The sequence below is a fragment of the Athene noctua genome, chromosome 2 (genome assembly GCF_965140245.1).
Source record: "Athene noctua chromosome 2, bAthNoc1.hap1.1, whole genome shotgun sequence".
Classification (NCBI taxonomy): domain Eukaryota; kingdom Metazoa; phylum Chordata; class Aves; order Strigiformes; family Strigidae; genus Athene; species Athene noctua.
The window spans coordinates 6,656,422-6,676,487 of record NC_134038.1 but is presented as its reverse complement, the minus strand read 5'-3'; the positions used below and the strand labels follow the sequence as shown (position 1 = coordinate 6,676,487).

The following is a 20,066-nucleotide window of genomic DNA, read 5'->3' as shown; positions in this document are numbered from 1 at the left end:
TTACCATTTATAAACACTAATCCTATAAATAGTTTGGTTACACTTATCTTTCAAGAATACAAATCATACAAACAGTCATTTTCGTGAAACACAGCGAACTGACCCATGAGTTTAAGACCCACAAGAAGCTTCATCCATCTGTGGGGCAGTGCTTGCTGAAGATGTTGTCCACACAGATGGTACTTCCCCCTTGCCATGGTTTATCCCCAGCTGGCAACTAAGCATCACACAGACTCTTGCTCACTCTTCCCCCCTCCCAGTGGGATGGGGAGGAAAATCAGAAAACAAACAAACTCACAGGTTGAGATAAAAAAAGTTTTATTACTAAAAAAAAAAAAAAAAACAAAAAACCCACAACAGTAACAGTAGTAGTAATAATAATTGTAATGAAAATAAATATTTAAAAAAAAAAAAAAAAGTTAAATAAAACACAGGAAAAAGACAAGTGATGCACAGTGCAATTGCACATCACCCATTGATTGATGCCAGCCTGCCCCTGAGCAGCAATCTGCCCCTCCTGGCCAACTCCCCCCAGTTTATACACTGAGCATGACATCCTGTGGTATGGAATAGCCTTTCGGCTAGTTCAGGCCAGCTCTCCTGGCCATGATCCTTCCCAGATTCTTGTGCACCTGCTCACTGGCAGAGCATGGGACACCGAAAAATCCTTAACTTAGGATAAGCACTGCTCAACAACAACTGAAACATCGGTGTGTTATCAACATTATTCTCATACTAAATCCAAATCACAGCACTGCACCGGCTACTAGGAAGAAAATTAACTCTATCCCACCTGAAACCAGGACACCCCCAAGTCTCAGAAAGCAAGTAAAGGTGAAGGCTTATCTTTACAGGGCTGACAAACCTCTTCTGAGCTAGTGCTGTAACACACAAACAGTTAGGCTGAGCAGTGACACATGGAAAGGCAGGGTGTTTTGCTGCAGTGGGGTGTACAAAATAATTTTCCCAGTTTCCTTAATTCTGTATTTTCCTCACTCAAAAAACCCCTGCAGCTTTGCTGCAAATCCAGCAGAAGACACCCTCGCCTCTGCAAGATCCTGGGGGCAGGTGAGGACTCTCTGGTATAATTTCATCAAAATTTAGGTTTAGAACCTACTTTTGTATTTGGTGTCTGTCTGTAACAGGCCACGGATGCGGATATTTTCATCACATTGATCTTAAAAACTGAAACTTGAATGTGTTGTCCAATTTGACTCAAATCACAGCGTATTCATATTCCAAACGTTGGTGTTCAAGGAGCTGCACACAAAAAGTCAGACCAAGGCAGAGAGTCTAAATCTACACCGTGCATGCTGAAACACATAGCCTCACAGCCTCATGATACTCTGCTGATCTCCCACTTCCATTGTTCAGACAGGTTGCTTTCAAGATGTGATTTAACTTAAAAGCTCCGGCTTTACTTCTTTGACAAGTACTCGGTTGCCTCCATCTCCCTGCTGCAGAGCTGTCAGTCCAAACTCGCCCCTGCTCGTTTCCCATGCCTGCTGATAGCTCTTTATTCATACCTTGCCAGTACAAAGCACGGGGCCTATTTCCCTCCCACCCACTTATTTGCAATCAGCTGGTGCAACCATGACTCATCCACTTCTCGCACAGACTTCAGAGACCCGTTCAAGGAGTTTATTAGCTGATCTCGCAGTAACTGTAGCCTTCATAATTAGCTGTGACCATTTAGAGAGGAATGATTTAAAAGATTGCCATTGTATTTCTCTTCTTTCCCTGGGTTAGAAGAGGCTTGGGTCATTCCAGAAGACATATGGCAGTGGAGATAAGAACATGGTCCTACCTGGGAAAACTGGTCCTGTCCCCAGTACAGGGGGTCTGGATGGGTAGAAGTATATAGAAGAAGAGAGAGACATGGGAAAGAATGCACCCTTCAAATGGAAAGGTGCTGAGATTTTGGAGAAATCAACATTGATTATATGTTGGAAGGAAAGGGAATGAAGGTTTGGAGAGGGAAGCCCATGAATGAGAGGAAGAACATGGACGATCCAGCTTCTTTTACCAGAAAATAAAGCAATCTCAAGACTACCAGAGATGAAGGGGCTACAGACATCAGTGAAAATATGATCTTTATTTCTGCATCACTTCATCTGATTTCAGAGATCGGTTCAATATTCAGAGCTGAGCAAGCTTCCAGGATGCAGAACTCACATTCTGCTTCCAGAGACAGAGACATCAAGCCAACAGAGGAAGGAGTTGAGGATCTTTTATGAGACAAAGTACAAGGATACACCCACCTCAAAATCATCCTTCCTGAACTGGACAAAAGGGGATAAGAAATTTATTTTTGAGGGAAAGGGAGGAACTACTCTCCAAAACCAGAGACACATCAGCACAGCTTTCTGTCTTGGCCAATGAGGAGAAAGAAAGAAGGGAAAGCAAATACATGGAAGCCATGCCCTAGGAGTCAGCATGGTGCTTTGCTGATCTTAACGATGACATGAAACAGAAATGTGGCAGATTCCCATGCAGAGACAACAGAGGCAAGGAGAGGAGTCGAGAGCAAGTCGGCAGGAGGCAATGGTCAGCACATGTTCTTGAAACTGGAGATGCTCAGGCCAACCCTATTACATGCTGAAGCACCAGTGGCTATGAGATTTTTCCCTTGTTTCTGTGGCAATCCATGGTATGGGGATGTGGAGATAAGAACAGGCTTAAGCATTATGAGAAGTCCATTATATTGAGAGCTGTTTTACATAACTCTGCTTCCATCTTACATGTGGCCTAAGGGAGGTCATAGAAGATGCTGGCAAAGAAGGAAAAGAGAGGGAACAAGCTGTGAAGGGGTGTTTCTAAGCTGGAAGAAATAAATAGAAATAAAAAAGCCTACTGGAGCTTTGCTACCGTTAGCCTTCCTGTTTTAAACTTGCCATCATGCGGTTGTTAACAACTGCTTTTTACAATCACAGCTACGTGATAACGGCAAATATTAAATCCTATAATGGCACAAAGGGGATTTTTCTTGAGAAAGGCACTGAATGTTTTAATCTACTGTGGTAAAGCAGATGGGTCTCCTTTGAGCCCTGAAGAAGAGATTGCTAATAATCAATTTATTATAGGACAACTTCACCATGCAGATGGAAGAGAAAACATTTTTTTGCAGTTTTGTTTTCTGTTGTCATAAGCATCTTATTTCTCTGTCTATATACTGAGCCCCAGCATTCTGCAGTGCATTTATGTTTCCTCCCCTCCATTTTTGGTATGGAGTTCACAATTTTTATTTTCTATGCATTGAAAAAAATGGAATTTTAATTTAGACCAAAAAATGTGCTGATAAAGTTAATTAACAGGTTTGGGTTTGTTTTTTTTTTTTTAAAAAAAAAAAAAAAGTTACGTAAAACATTATGCAGTACCAAAACCAGGCTTTCTGAATGTTTTTAGCAAGTAACGCACTGTGACATTTAAAAAGCAAAGCAAAATACAGATAACATTCTATGTATGAAAGTCTAGTGTTAGGTGCACTATGACCTAACAATTTCAGCACTGAAAAAAAAACCAACCCTACAAACATCTCTGCATATGGAGAGGGGTTTATGACCTAAGAAAGAGATGTCAGAGTTCACCTTTTCACTTCAGAATACCAGAGACAAATATGGCATGCAGAGATGCAAGACCAGTGACAGAGGTTTCAAAGAAAAGTAAAAATGATCTTGAAATTACAAACTAAACAAACTAGACAAATGGCATCTATGAGACAAACTGCCAAGATCTGGACTGGGTGGGTGGTCTGCATGATGGGTAGGAAATTGTCTAACAGGCTGCAGTGTTATTGGTGGTGATCAATGCTTTTTACTCAGACTGGCAGCCTGTCACAAGTGGGGTCCCCCAGGGCTTGATACTGGGCCCCACGCTGTTCAGTAACTCCATAAATGACCTGGACAATGGAATTGAAAGAGCCCTCACCAAGTTTGTTGATGACAGCAAACTGGGAGTGAGGTGGCCACATCAGTAGGGAGAGCCGTCTTACAGAGAGACCTGGACAATCTGGAATGGCAGGCAAGTAACTGCATGAAATTTAACAAAGACAAGTGCAAAGTCCTGCACCTGGGATGACCTAACCAAAGAGCTCAGTGCAGGGCTGGGACCTGAGTGGCCGAGGAGCAGCCTTGCTGAAAGGGACCTCCAGGTCCTGGTGGACAACCAGCTGAACAGGAGTCAGCACTGTGTGGCTGCAGCATCAAAGACAAATGAGATCCTTGGCGGCATCCAGTGGGGTATTACTAGCAGAGACAGAGACATGATCATCCCACTACTCAGCACTTGTCTGGAAACATTTGAAGTACTGTCCTAGTCCTCAGAATACAAGAAAGACATGGACAGACTGGAGAAAGACCAAAGGAAGGCCACAAATATGATCAAAGCAGGGCTGGATCACCCGTCCTATGAGGAAAGACTGAGGAAGGTCTCTTCTGACTGAAGGTATCTTCTCCCTTGGAAAGAGCAGAGTCACAGGAGACCTCATCACTGTATACCAGTACTTAAAGGGTAGCTACAAAGTGGACAGAGGCTCTCTCTTCACAAAGGGTGACATGGAGAAGAGAAGGGACAACCATTACAATTTACTCTGGGAGATGTTTCATCTCTGCATAGGAAACGGATTTTTTACTGTGAGAACAGCTTCCCCGTGGATGTGGTAGAGTCTCCATCTGTTCTATTTTCAGCTGGGATAGAGTTAATTTTCTTCCTAGTAGCTGGTACAGTGCTGTGTTTCAGTTTCAGTGTGAGAATAATGTTGATAACACACTGATATTTTAGTCGTTGCTAAGTAGTGCTTATCCTAAGATAAGGATTTCTCAGTTCCTTGTGTTCTGCCAGCGAGCAGGTGCACTAGAAACTGGGAGGGATCATGGCCAGGAGAGCTGACCCGAACTAGCCAAAGGGCTATTCCATACCACAGGACATCATGTTCAGTGTATAAACTGGGGGGTTGGCGGGAGGGGATGAGGATCGCTGCTTGGGCACCAGTCAGTGGTGAGCATCGGCATTGTGCATCACTTCTCTTTTCTTGGGTTTTATTTCTCTCTCTTTTTGTTATAATGCCTTTAATTACATTTTTAAATTATGTTTAATGTTATTATATTTTATTTTAGTAATTAAACTGTTTTTATCTCAACCCACGAGTTTTACTTTTTTTTTTTCTGATTCTCCTTCCTGTCCCACTGCAAGGGGGAGGAGTGAGTGAGCAGCTGTGTGGTGCCTAGTTGCTGACGGGTTAAACCAAGACACCATTGCTGGAGGTTTTCAAGACGCAACGGGACAGGATGAGATCATCCCAGCTCCCCTTCCCACAAAAAGTAGGACCAGATGATCTTTTGAGGTCCTTTCCAATCTGGGCTGTTCTGTGATTCTATAATAATGAAAAGTTATGGACTGTATTTCCCAGTGGGCAGATTTTGTCATAATTTCCCTCAGATATTGCTTGATACAAAATGAATTTGATGGGAATCTTTCAATTTTTTTCAGCCTCTGTGCCAGCACCTGTAAGACTTTAAATTCATCCTGTAACTGTAAATGTTTTCATTTGCTGTAAAAATGAGTAGTTCTTCTCCCTCACCTCCCCTGCCTCCTTTCTTTAAATTCTTCTCAGACTTGGCCTCTGTTTTTTTGATAGTTCACATTTTTGCAAGCTTCATGGTTTAAAAATGTTTTTTGATCTACATGCTATGTATTGTTTTTCACAGAATTCTATTTTCTTCTTACATTTTAGAAAATAAAAAAGACAAATGGTTTCACCTTTTCTTATTTGAGGTACTCACCAGTTAGTTCTGCAGAGCACTACATAACCTAGCCTGGCAGAAAGCTACCTTGCTGATATCAAAACCAGGTGTGAAAACCCCATCCAAGGCAAAGTTTTTCTGTTAACTTCATAGGAGCTGTGTACCTCAGTGCGTGGCCCTTCAGCTACAGGTTTTTCTACATTTACGGCTGAAATAACATATTCATTCTACTCAAATCCAAAGCATAGAAAAGTTTTCCTATCAATAGTAATTCTGGTCACCTGCTTCTGAAGCCTCCTACTTATGATCTGGACTCTGCAGGATCCAATAACCAGATTAAAATGCATTATTTTAGAAGATGACATGTTTCTGGTAAGACATTGTAGTGTTTTGAAGAGCACACTCATGGGACCTATAGCAAGCAATTCTCCAACTGTGAGTGGGTGGGTATTTGTATTCAGACTCAAGATGAAAACCCTATATTTCCCACAAAATAGCGCTTTTTTGACAGAAATAGAAATATTTGGATGGATCTGAAACACTGTTTGTGTGAATCAGCACATTTCATTTTGAGGTTTTGGATTTTTAAAAATCTAAATAGCTTTTTTTTTTTTTTTCCTAAAACAATTACAATTTGAAATTAAAAAAGACATTTCAAAACAAAACAAACCCCAAACTTTCCAATAGAATTACAGAACACTTAATTTCCAGCTTTTTCCCAAAACAAATTTTAGAAGATCAATACTTCCCACAGGTTGATGTTAATTTAAGTGAAAACATTTTTAAATTGACAAATATTTTGCTGCAGGGAAAAGAACCCCCAAGATTAGTTTTTATATTCAGAAACAATCCTCATCCCTGTTCTTATGTACCAAATATTCTATTTACTCACAGAGGATTTTATTTTCTAAGATAACCATATATGTTGAAAGGTTTCCTGGAGGATTTCCCCTCAAGTTGTGAGAAATTTATTTAGAACCCAGCAAAGACAATGAATGATTCAAGTTACTTCTTTCCATTGTACATTGCTTTGTATTCATCATCAGAGAATTTCATTTTCCTTCATACAGCTTTAAGTTTCAATAAGTCTCGCCTAAGTGTAATAATTCTTAATTTTTGACCATTTTATTACTTTGTTGATCATTAAATAAGTGATCTGGGAAAAAAAATATATATATATATTCAACACTGATTTGAAGCTTAAAGTAGATTTGCTGAGACTTGACAAAGATTCATAAACGAAATGAGATAAATATTTTTCTTAAAAGGAAGGAGTTTCCATTATCTCTCAGCAGTTCCATCACTCCAGACTGGAAAAGACAAAATTTTTAAATTAATAGTTTACGTTCCCACCTGCCCTGTAAATCCTACCCAAGCAACCACAGAAGTCAAGTGCTCAGCAATTATGCATGATCGTGTACTATATTGAACAATGGAGGAGAGAGAAGAAAAGAAGCATTTAAGCTGTCTTCTCAGCATATAGTCACTAATGTCTGGGACACAACATTTCACCAGCAGCTATAGCCATTCCTAGAAGCAGAAGCAGCAGGAAAGCATCTCAGTCTCCTTCCTGCACCATCAGCCAGTCAGTGAGGACACTGGCAGCTTAGACCAGCACGGCACATCGCCCCGCCAGAGAGGGGCTGCTGTGAGAGCCACTGGTGTGTGAAGTACGGAACTCGGCACCAGGGGAGCTGGGGACAGAGGCACATGGGCTGCATTAGGCTCGGTGATAAGTGGATTGAGAGCAGCCCTGCAGAGAAGGACTTGGGATAGTGGTGGATGGAAAACTGACTGAGACAGCAATGTACACTCACAGCCCAGAAAGCCAACTGTATCCTGGGCTACATCGGGAGAAGTGTGAGCAGCAGGGCGAGGGAGGGGATTCCCCTCCTCGGCTCTGCTCTTGTGGAACCCCCCCTGCAGTATCGTGTCCAGCTCTGGGGGCACCAACATCAGAAGGACACGGACCTGTTGGAGTGGGTCCAGAGGAGGCCACAAAGATGCTCCGGGGTCTGAAGCAGCTCCCCTGTGAGGACAGGCTGAGAGAGTTGGGGGTGTTCAGCCTGGAGAAGAGAAGGCTCTGGGGAGACCTTAGAGCGGCCTCCCAGTGCTTAAAGGGGCTACAGGAAAGATGGGGAGGAACTATTCATCAGGGAGTGTAGTGATAGAGTGAAGTGATTTAATGGTTTTAAACTGAAAGAGGGTAGATTTAGATTAGATATATGGAAGAAATTCTTCCCTGTGAGGGTGGTGAGGCCCTGGCACAGGTTGCCCAGAGAAGCTGTGGCTGCCCCCTCCCTGGAAGGGTTCAAGGCCAGGTTGGACGGGGCTTTGGGCAACCTGGGCTAGTGGAAGGTGGCCCTGCCCATGGCAGGGGGGTGGGACTAGATGAGCTTTAAAGTCCCTTCCAACCCGAACCATTTTTTGATTCTTTGATCTTACATATATCATCCAGGTTGACGGGTCTGTGCATGAGGTGGGGGAAGACAGTCATGGGTCTGAGGCCTAACTTACTTTCTCATTTTTCATTTTTTTTCCTCAGTTCTACACACTTCAGGCTTTAGGTATAAATATAGCATCATATTGCTGCTCTCCTTGACTTCAGCCAGAGTCAGAAAGACTTGCTGTGAATGAGACAGGAAAAATCTACAATTACATTAGAAGTTTAGGCTCCAGAGTGATGAAGGGAAAAGTCCAGGTGGGAGTCCTGAAGAAGGCAACAAGGGCCAAACCTCAGCATGGCTCATTGTGGCTCTGAGAGCAGTTGTAGGAACAAGGCCTTATGATGCAATTCTTTTAATAAGGTTGTTGATTTGCTTACTGCCAGACACACTTCATTCCTTTGGGAATCAAATTCCAACCCCTCTTCTCTCCCCACACAGAAAAAGCTATTAAGGTACAAATAAGATATTCATAACAAAAAGTGTTGTCTGCAAAGAACTGCTGGTGAATAATGGAAATTTCCTCTACCAAAGTATTTTTTTTATTTTTTCTTTTAATGTGCAGCCATAACATCTGCAAACACCAGGAACATGCATAGTTCTTTAAGAGAAGCTGTGTGTTCCCATAAATGCACCCACACAAAGCACTAAATTACTCCTCCAAACAAAGGGTACTGCATATCCGAACCACTGCAGAGGTGTGCTTCAGCTGTCTCTGAACAAGCTCTCTCAAGGGCAGGGAAAGGATGACTCTCTACTCGGTGTAAAGGACCCTACCAAGGAGGGATGGCTCCCAGTGATGTCCTGGTGCAGCTGGGGACCAGGCTAAGGCAGTTAGAGTGCCTCTGCTATCCAAGCTGGTTCATGGTGTTTGCATTCTCAAAGCTTAAATGCACTTCCAAACAGGCTACATTTTTGCCAATTATGCCTTTTATTCCCTGACTGTATCTTACCAATAAAATCTTCAGTATCTGTACTGTGAAGCAATGCTAGGGCCTGATTCACTATTCTTTCACTGGGTTAGTGAAGCAACCAGCCAGGAGCCCAAAGTGGGACATCATACGGAGAGACGTGACAGCAGATCAGAGGAAAGGTGGTCTTGCCATGTGAAATACCAGAACAGACTGGAAACCCGAATGACAAAGGCAGGAGGATGGCATATAATCCTTCCTGCAAAGAAGATCACAATGCCACACATCTTAGGAAACCTAAAGAAAAATGGCAAGGGCATCTGGAAAAAAGCGATAATGCTCATATTGTCCATGCTCTGTTCCATATTTTGACAGTAAATAAAATTGGATACACTTGACAAAATGACAGACATCCACAGTGTAAATGGTTGTTCCTCAACTATTTGTCCAGGTTCCCTTTGTTTTGGAGACAAAGTCTGAGCATGATCTTTCTATTCTAAAGTAGGCATTTAAAAACATTGTCCGTTTAGTTCCTCAGAAATATCTGCTTCTCTGCCCTGTCCACAAAAGGAAAGCTGGTGGCTACTTTGGATGAAGTTGACTCTACTGCAGATCACTAAAGTAAAGCAGATTAATTTCCACCCATGACCAGGATCTCATATAAAATACAAACGCTCACGGTCCTGCAACTTCCCATACAGGATCTATCAACAGCATTTTTACATGGAGATCCTTGGAAAAAACAGGTGAGAAGGCATGAGCAGACTTCACTGCTGTTCAAACAGTTCCCAGCTTTGTGAGTGGTCCCCAGAACCAAGGGGGTAGAGAGGAGTATGACATTCATCCTCTCTCCAGTGGTCTGTCTGCACAAACCGGCTGGAGCCAATATCCCTCCAAATTTGTACCCGTGCAAGCATCAGAGGAAATATTCGCATCCAATGCAACTTTGTATTCCACAGTGGGAGTAAATGGAGCTGCATTGCCTCTAGACAGTTTAACACCAAAGGTGGGATGAAGGCAGAAGAGGGGACTGCTGATAATGATCCCTATCACAAACACATCATGGCTGAATAATCATCTCCATTTATAAAATGTATTGGAATGGAAACTACTTATAACTAAGATTCACTCACACTGTATAGCTAGTGGTATATACCTATTTTAGATCATGTATCTGTCTTAAGACTAAGAAATACTGTTCTTTCTAGCCAGAATAGGCTACAGGAATTCTGTTGCCAACCATAACATATAAAAGAACCTATAAAATTACAGTCACACACTAAGACATATGTCTCACATTTAACTTAATGTTTATCTTGTCAGGAAATCCAGCTAGACCATGCCAACATTTTGTTTCATTCATGCTGTCTTCAAAATCATCTGTTGTTGAGGGAGGAAAAGGGAGAGAAAAGAAAATGCAAGAGAATTATCCAACTATAAAAAAAAAAAAAAAAAAAAAAAAAAGAGAACAAAATTCATGTTTATCTTACAAATGGGGTAGAAAATGAAAGCATTGTACAACAGACTCCATCAGTAACAGCATTCACGTTTACTGCTCTCCCATGGACTGAAGTCATCATCCTCAGTTTTACCTGGAAAATAAACAATGGTTCTAAATTCTGCCCTTTGCACATCTTCAATAGGAAGTGGACTCCTGAACTTCTGATAAGCCTTTGTGATTTGTGCTGCTGAGAAAGTCACCTTGACTTGCTACAGACCTGGTATCAGCCACTCCTGAAGAACACACTCATGACAAAAATCAATTACAATGCAGACAGTAGTGAAAGAGTGAAATGGCAGCCACTTCTTTCAAAATTATCTAAAATATCTGCATTTCCTTCACATTAAGAAAAGCATTTCCCTACGTAAAACACAGCTTACACAGCTAAATAATTCATCATGATGAATTATTTAGAGAGATGTGGACCCAGTATGTTTACAATTCCCAGGCTGTTTTACAAAAGAGGAAACATTTATATAATTGGTCCTCAAACTCTTTTTTAAATGTTCTCACGATGAGAGGTTTCTGATTATCAGTGGCACTGGTCCCGAAAGCAAAGCTTTTATAAACTGAGCTTTTGGTAGGAAGATGGGATAAGAGGGAAATGACTAAGTAAGGTGATCTTTTCTTAGTAATTGGTGATTATTGCTGCTGAACAGATGATTCTTCATCTAAAAGCCATCCTTTAAGCCTTGAGTTATCACAGGTATGGTAAAAGGTCTCCAAACCAGACATAATTAAATCACTGACCTGAGGCATTATCTCCCAGAACAGTCATCTGCCATGTACAGAAGCAGGGCAAGCCAGACCCATTTCACTATAAACGTCAGCACTTTCTCCCGGCAACACGTATTCCACAAGTCCCCAGAGGAAGCCATTTATGCTTAAGAATAAACCTGCCCTTGACAGCCCAAGAATGCTTTTGATAAGTTCATCCTCACTTCTGTCATGCTCTGCATGCCACTCTCCTCTCAGAGTCTCTGCCAGCTTCCTCCAAGTATCTCCATGATCAGAAGTCCTCATGGAAATGTTCTTTGCATGTGCTGTCAGATGTCCTCTCTCTCTCTCAGAACAATCTCTTTCTGAAAACTCCTGCTGACCCTAGTCCTGACAATTCAAAAGCTTTTACAGACCACCTACTTTTCATTACAGATGGTTAAAAAGATGGCCTGGATAAAACCCTGAGAAAGCTGGTCTGATTCCACAGGTAAGCCCGGTTTGAGCAGGTGATTGGAATAGAGATGTCTTCCAATCTGAATTATCCTATGAATCTATCTCATGAACAAAAATTGCTTTCTGCTATTCACTTAATCAGAGTAAGTAGAATAGCAGTCGCAGACAGAAGCTAAGACCAGCAAGTAAGCTTGTGATTCCTGGTGCTCCCTTTATCTAGAGTAACCTCAGTCCAGAGAAGTCCAGACAAGAGGCACCTATCACAAAAGAAGAAACCTCTGTGCTTTGCCTGGTCTGTCTACAGATGATCCCTATGACTCCAGAGTCTCAGATGAGACACAAGGGAGATTGATGTCCTCAGATTTACTGGTTGTGATAGCACAGCAGGAAAACAGGCAGAAGAAAAGCCCAGGTGCATTGAGGAAAGGGCTTACCTCAAGGTTGAATCTTTTAAAAAACGTTCTGTTAGATACATTTCTTCATACAGTATACTGCTATTTTCTGCTCTGAGGGAAGCACCTGTGTTTGTATGGTAAGCAGACACACAACTCTGGGAGGGGAAGCAAGGCAGGAGTGCTGATGTAGCCGCCTGTATTCCTCCTGCCTGCATGTGTGGTGACCAAAGTACATACCATCGTATCCTTGCCCACTCCTATCCCAGCCACAGTTGTCTCTGTATTTAAACCAGTGAAGGATTTCCACCACAGCCAGGATTTTATTACATATAGTGCAGAAATTTCAAATTAGATCGTTCAGCCCTTGCTTCTTATCTTCACTCATTCAGCACTATGTTGTGTTTGTGCCCTTTAACCAGAGGCAATGTCTCATCACTTGTGCTCAACACAGTCAGTTAATTCCCTCTTTTCACTGGGCACCTTTCTTCATCTTTGATCTACCATCTGACAAGGCAGCAGATATTCCATGTTACACTGATTCTGCCATTAGATGCATCCTAATTGAATCTAACTTACCTCTATCAGGGTCCCCCATCACCACTACATCTGGGCCACTCTTACCTTATTGTCATGGAAACTTCAAAGTTCATAGCAGAAAAATCACGTACATGCTAAATCAAAATTCACTCTTGTAAAGCCCAAGTTGAGAGGTTGTGTATGCCCTGGGAGGCTGTAGAGAAAAATGGATAAACCTCTTTGAGCACAAACAACCCTCACACAGGCAGTAGCTCCAAGGCTCATAATTCAGCAGGGATCTTGACATCTGCTGTTTATCCCCAAGTAGTAGCATGGAGCAGAGGAACAGAGCAGCCATGGCTACATCCCTGTCCCTGCTGCAGGTCACTCCCACTTTGTCGGGTACTACCATCATCACACAGTCACACCCTGGGACAAACTGTGTCCTCAAGTCATCCTATGTTGATCTGTTTCACCCTATATATTTCTTTATGGCTCTGGAGAATGATTAACTTGCCAAGGGTACTAATTAACTTGCTACGAAGGGGCCTTGCGCATCTGAGGCAGAGCTTGGCAGTCACGCGTATGGGTCACCACAGAGCACTGCTGATCTAGCAGCTGATGAAAACAAAGGAAAGCCATTCTCCCCACCGCCAGAGCCCAATGTGTGTTCAGCATGTGCTGCTGTAGGCAAGCGGGTTATGCTGTTGTGTATTTTTAGTTCAACTAGCAGGGACTATTTCTGCATTCCAATTTCTGATGCCGAGTTATCCCACCTTCTGTTTCTCGATTAGGGTATTATTATTAGCTACACTAAACCGATGAGCTTCTCAGCATGGCAAGTTTAATAAAGCACTAATGTCACCCACTACCAACGCAAGTCACCTAAAGAAAACAAGGCCTAATTTACAGTGCTACTAAAAATTAGCAAGAGTCTGCTGATCATTCCTCACTAGGTTTTTTTGCTTTTTTTTTCCCCCCAACAATCTTTCTTCCCTCTGTAGACAAAAGAATTGACGCAATCCAAAATCTATTCCTCCCTTTCCCACAATAAAAGACAGAACATATCTAAGTACTTTTCACATAACCTTCTGGAACAATTCTTGCCCTCCATTTTGGGCCAATCTGCAAAGGTTGACTTCTTGCAAAAAGAGTAGCCTTGCTGAAATAATGTCTGTCTACCTTGTCCCTCTCTACCTTGTCCCTTGTCAATGCCCCTGACTTTGCTGCTCAGTTCCCCACACAAAGACAGTGAACATTCTGGTGGTCATTATGTCCCAGGCTAAGACAGCAATATGACTTTGGTCCATCTATGGCAACCAAGAAACGCTTTTCAACCGATGGTGTTCAGGCTTCCACGCCATTCTCAGACAACAATCTCTTCACAGCCTTGTGCATTATCTTTCCTTCTGAAAAGGCTTTTGTGCATGGGGATGAATCCTGCTGTTTCTGAGGTCAATGGCACGCATCCTATAGCCTCCAGTGGTGAAAGGGCAGGGTGGCTGTAGAGCAAAGAACTCTAGAATGTATCACAATGAAACTTTATTTTCTCTAACATCTACCCTAGCAAACTGTACCCTCACACAGCTCAGCTTAAACACAGCTGCAAAGGGAGAGGGAAACAGAGAAAACAATGAGGAGATATGGACAGAAAAAAAAAAGTTTTCAGCTGAGATTTTAAACCAAGACAGTCAGTCAAAGAAAATAAATAGGGTTGTGCTGCTGCATGGTGTAGAATAGATCTGTGCAGTGTAGTGTACTCTGCAAGGGCCTGTAAGAAGAGTCACTTGCAGCAGCAGATGCTGCTCAGGTGTAATGAAATCCATCTGCCTTGTCCCACTGACATCCTCATGTCTTAAGATGTGGGATAGTTGGGTCCTAATAGCACAGCAGAACTGTGCAGATGTGAGCCAGTACCTGCTGAACTCAGGCACTCAATCACACAGAGGGTGAGCCATTGCTACAAGGTATTTGCAGCTGACAAGCCTGCATCATAGGCTCAAAACCTGTAGCTCAGAGTCTCAGTCCTCTGCAGAAGCCAAAATACCAGTAAGAACCTAAATTTTGTTAGATCACACAAATCCAGAAAAGTGTTATACAAGGGGACATGATCTTCCATAACTGTGTGCTGCCCCATGATTCCCCATCACCCCTAAAACAAATGCGAGACTTTCTTATTAAAAAAAAAAATAAAATTCAGCTGTTGTTTCATGCAGACATCCTCAAAGATGATGTTCACAAGGCAGAGGCGTATTTAGCTAGACCATGAGGTTACACCATGTACAAGCATCATCTGCCCACAATAAGGTCAAGTCACAGCCACTGAGAAGAACAAGGGACTATGAGGGGAAAGGAAGACATAATATAATAGGGATAGAAATATTTATATTGAAACACCCCACTTGTAGAGGACTTGGTGGAGGGAAATACTGGTCCTTTTGCTCTGTTCTTTATGAAATCATTCTCACAAAATAGGATTGATTTTCCTACTGCCACGGTGGTTTTGGCAGTATGGGCTGACAAATTGACAGAGATACAAACAACATTTCAACCAAGCCACATCCTCCAAGTAATACTCATGTTCTTTTGGGCCATACAAAAGTAACAGAACACTGCTTTTTAGCCTCAGAAATAAATGCAACGCTAGCAGCTTAGGCTGGCAGAGCCAGATTCCTTCCCAGTCACGTAAAGCTGAATAGTAATAAAACAGGAGAGATTTGTTTGCCCATCTAGCTGGACAAAGAAAGAGCCTGCTGCTCCCTAGGCTGCTAAATGGTGGCAACAGGGTCCTAACAGCACAAGTAGTCCCTAACAAGCCAAGTTACATTAAAAAAGTCATGCTTGCCATTGTGCCGCATGCTGTGAATCCTTAAGAGCCACGCTGTTACCAGGAGGTCAGAATTTGAGATTTCCATGCAAGAGAGACAGACACCAACCTATTGTAGCACCGCTGCTATGCATTATCAATACGAGGCTGTTGTATAATGAGTAATATCTGCAACTCCACCTTTAAAGTCCAATAGGTTGCATAAGATCTGCCCTATCCATGACAACACCATATAGCTAAGAGCAAATAAGAATAAATGTAGATAAATATATCTACTAGACACAGATCAGAAGAAAATACAAAAGCAAGAATTTGGTAAGTGTATATACCAGCAGGTCAAACTACTGCTTAGTCTGTCTTACATCTATGATCCTAAGAATGAGAAAACTCTAGAGATACCTACCTACAGTGCCTCACATGTAGTAAAAGTAAACTTTGTGGATCCCTCTGTGTCCACTGAAGTTGAACTTAGATTGGTCTGTGGACATCAGCAAAAGGAAAATCATCTTTACCTGACACAGCTGTAAAAATGGCTCAAGAAGATTAATATTGGCAAAAAAACAGTTATTTCTTTATTGGGTATGGATGGGCCACAACTCCTGCTAATTTCAAGGGGACCAAACAGATAAAGAATGTTAAATCTCTAATGTAAAGATCTCACCCTCCCCCTACTCACTGGGAAAACTTTTATTTTCCATGGTTACATGCCTGTCTCATTAAACAGAAAATCTAGCTAATCACCATACAGTGTAAAGGGAAAAAAAATTACACCATTGCAACAGGGAAAATCACAGAGTGTGATTATTGAATGGAGTAATAAACGGCAGTTTACACGTAGCCTCAAAATAAAATGAATAGCACTGTTAAGCTAAATGCAAGGTACAACATTCATCATCAAATCATCTCTTGCCTCAGGTTACTACAAAGCAGGATCTGGAAAACGGTAGCTTCCTTATTAAAAAAAAAAAAAGCACCGGCTGCAGCATTTCAGAAATCCCTGTCTCAACCTGTTGGCAAACGCTGACTTTTGAACAGCAACTGTTCTATAAGTCTTCTTGTGTTCTGAGCTCCACGAGACACAGTGGGTGACTAATGAAAATAAGGATCAGGATTTGAAAAGATGCTTAGTAATATCACTAGATACAAAAATAGCTTTTTTCCTTAGAACAGTATTAATGAACAACACTAAGTGGGCATCAAGAGACTAGCTCTTAACAGCCATGCACAAAGCAAAAGAAAGACTGTGTTGTCTTCCATTACTAAACAAATAAAATAAAGTAGAACAAGCCATAAGGCAAAATGAAAGAAAACTCTCCTAAGATTTCTGGTTTAAGCGAGGGAAAGAGGAGTGGGGGGCACTGAGTATTGAAATCAGCTATGTGAGGTCAGAAACATCCTTGCTGTTTACACTGACACCAGCCTCAGTGCCCTGACTTTCCATAAACAGCCCTCCACCAGAGGATTTTTATAGCAAAGAAATGCTCCTGAAAACATCAACCTTTCCTGCCTTTCTCAGAGTCATTTCTAAGAGAAGTTTTGCAGCCCCATAGTAACCAAAAGTCCATGTATGAGTTCTGGCTTCCCCGTTATCATCTGCCCACAGCTAGCAGCAAAGTAAGACTGTGTAAGAATACTTGCAGGGTGTCAATGTGGAATCCCCAAAGCCTTTTGACCTTGAGTCATTTGCTTGCTCTGATGAGAGGATCACTGCTCCACGCCTTACTGAGGTGCCCCTTGATTATGCACTTTGCATCTCTGCAACACATACCAACAGGATTTTAATTCTGTTCCTGTCAGAAGCATGATCAGGTTTGTGCTTCTTTTACAGGCATCTTTAGAGGCACTTTTATTCCCTCTGTGTTATTACAAAGGAGAAGTTGATTTAAAGATTTAAATATTCTCTAGATTTGAAGCAGACACCAAATCTTACGCAGAAATACACTATGTAATGTGGCCAGGCTAGTCTAGTGTCCTGAGGACTGTGGCCCTACGATGCCTTAGTTTAATTAATATCAGTATCCAAAATCATCCTCCTCAGCTAAACTTAGTGTCTGTGAGCACTGTTATTAACAGGGATCAAACAGCCCCTTGTAGAGAAGACCTGTTGTGATGATAAGGTCAGGTTCCTAAGGAAATTATTTTGCAAATCAAAGCACTCATTCCAGATACTTGTCTGTGTTTTCCTTTTCTGTTCCTCACCCTATCAAGTTCCCTTGGGATGGAACATAATTCCCAGGTAATTTTTACAACACTTCTGCACAAGAACTGGGCATACCCACATTCCTTGTTCTCCTGTACCTCACAAGAGGACGATGTTTATAATCAGAGAGAAAAGACAAGCCAAATTCTGCCTTCTGCTCTATACCTATAATCTCATATTATCTTCCACCTCCTGGTAATTTTAGGAGGGTCTGCAGATGAGTATCAAAACACAGGATTAGGACCAAAAAGCCCTGTGGTTTTCAAATCAGGTTTAACATGAAAGACAGGTGCCTCTTAGCCTTCAGTATATTACTTGGTATTGGGTCAAACCCAGACTGTCCCCACAGTATAATTAGGAAGCAGAATTATAACTGTATCGTATCATGGGATGAGCTCAAAAGGCTTCTATTAAAATGTTTATAACCATTAAAGAAAGCAACATTTCCAGCCACACAAAGAAGGATGATATGGGGAGTACGGGGAAGATCAGGACACCAGACAGGGAGAAAAGGAGTTTAGTGAAGGAGATAGATACAGCAGCAACATCTCTCTTTCTCTTTGCTACTGGTTAAATAAATAAATAAAAATAGTTACATGGAAGTGGAAAGACCTCTCTGCAGTCATTACACAGCAAACACTTACCACCTGGCTTAAACTTACTTCTTATTCTCTCCCCTTTCATGCCTCTCAGACATGTATGCACTGATCCACATACACTTGCCTGCACAAGGACACTCCACAGCTTTGGATCAGTTCTGGTTTTAGAATGACAAGGACTGTCCCCGTATGCCTTTGGATTAGTGCTATCCTTCCTACCTTTTTAAATGTACCCAGTACATGCTTTCTCACACGCAGATGGAGTGAGCATCTCTTACTGCCTGGCCATCACACCCATATCTTTAAGATTATCTTTTTTTCTTCTTCGAAGGTGTAAAGGCTTAAGAGCAGTATTTTTACAAATATATATATTCATATATTCACAGGTATGATTATGTTGTTATTGCAATGATTTAGTCTGGCTTTAAAGCACTTAAGGTAAATGTGACAGTTGTGGACTACAGTGAGGTTTCTAGTCTTGGCTATTCATACACCTCTCCGGTTTACAGTTCTCTGCTGAATATGATGAGAGGTTTATTTGTGGAGTGGGCAGAGACAGAAGTGTGTTGTCGCATTTTTTTTTTTTTTTTTTTTTTAGGCTTATTAATTACCATATCAACCTTTGCTCTGCTGCTACCGTCCACTTTTATTGTGGAAGCACAGCCATACAACGCTGATCATACTGGGTTCCCCGATCACCTCATTTTTTACTAACCTTTTGGAATATTATTTATTATTCCTTATGTATCTGGGTGAAGGAGAAGGAGACGGACAGTATGGCAGAGATGGGAAACATGAGCCAGAAAACATGCTTGCCTTGAATTGTCATCGCACTGCCGTTGGAAAGAGAGAGCCGGAAAACTAGCAACAAACACTCGCACGCAAACACACGCCAGGCACACACCACATCGATCACGGGGAGTTTGCGAGCAGCCCCACAGCTCTTACCTGGGTTGTCTGGGATCCCTCTGCAGTGTATCTCCCTCTCCCCTATTTTTCCCCACCCGTGGGGCGCAGCAGAGCCGGTGCCGGTGCTGTGGCTGGGTGACGGTGCAGGTAGGGGACAGCAGGCAGCTGGCTGCAGCCTCGGCTGCCGGGCTCTGGCTCCTGCCAGGGCTGCTGCTGCTGCTGCTGCTGCTCCTGATGATGCCGAGGAGGAGGAGAGCCGAGTGAGGAGGAGGAGGATGCTGGCGGTGATGCTGTTGCTATGGTTACCCAACTCAGTGGCAGCAGCGGCACCGCTCAGCGCAACAGCTGCCCCAGCACCCAGATCTCCTCAGCACCTGTCACGGCCAAATGGCCCTTGATGTAGAGGCACAGGTCTGTCACCCCAGAGCCCTTCCCGAGGGACGGTGACTGTGGGGAGGACGGCAGTGCCTCCTTAGTGCAGCACTGGGGCTCCGGGAAAACAGATGGAGCGATACATCTGAAATGTTTGCATTCTATACTTGTGGGTAAAGAGCTTGCTGCCCTGCAAAGGTCAAACACCAGCTTCTGGGAGGCCAGAGTTTTGTTTTTCGGGGGTGCCTTGCATTTTTATGAGGAAGTGAACCACACAGTAAAGCTGAGGAGGGGAATAATTTTTCAAGTTCTGCTTTGATACAATTTTAAACTTTTTCTCTTTTAAATTGAAGGTCAACCCTCTTTCTTTAAAGCAGGACTTAAAAGCAGGATTTTACTGACATGTAAAAGCATTTTTTGCATAGAGAAATCCCCTCCCCTTGTGAAAGATAGGACCACCTCATACCATGAAACAGTG

The 20,066-nt window shown here is 42.4% G+C and overlaps 1 protein-coding gene across 1 annotated transcript in view; it reads right to left on the bottom strand.

Annotated features, from left to right (window-relative positions):
• FAM135B (family with sequence similarity 135 member B) overlaps positions 1 to 19,389 on the bottom strand; it is a 212,955-nt gene extending 193,566 nt beyond the window's left edge. Inside the window, exon 1 of the mRNA XM_074898392.1 lies at positions 19,256 to 19,389. The gene's annotated coding sequence lies outside the window, so the exon portion shown is untranslated. The remainder of the gene's footprint in view (positions 1 to 19,255) is intronic.
• Positions 19,390 to 20,066: the final 677 nt, after the last annotated feature.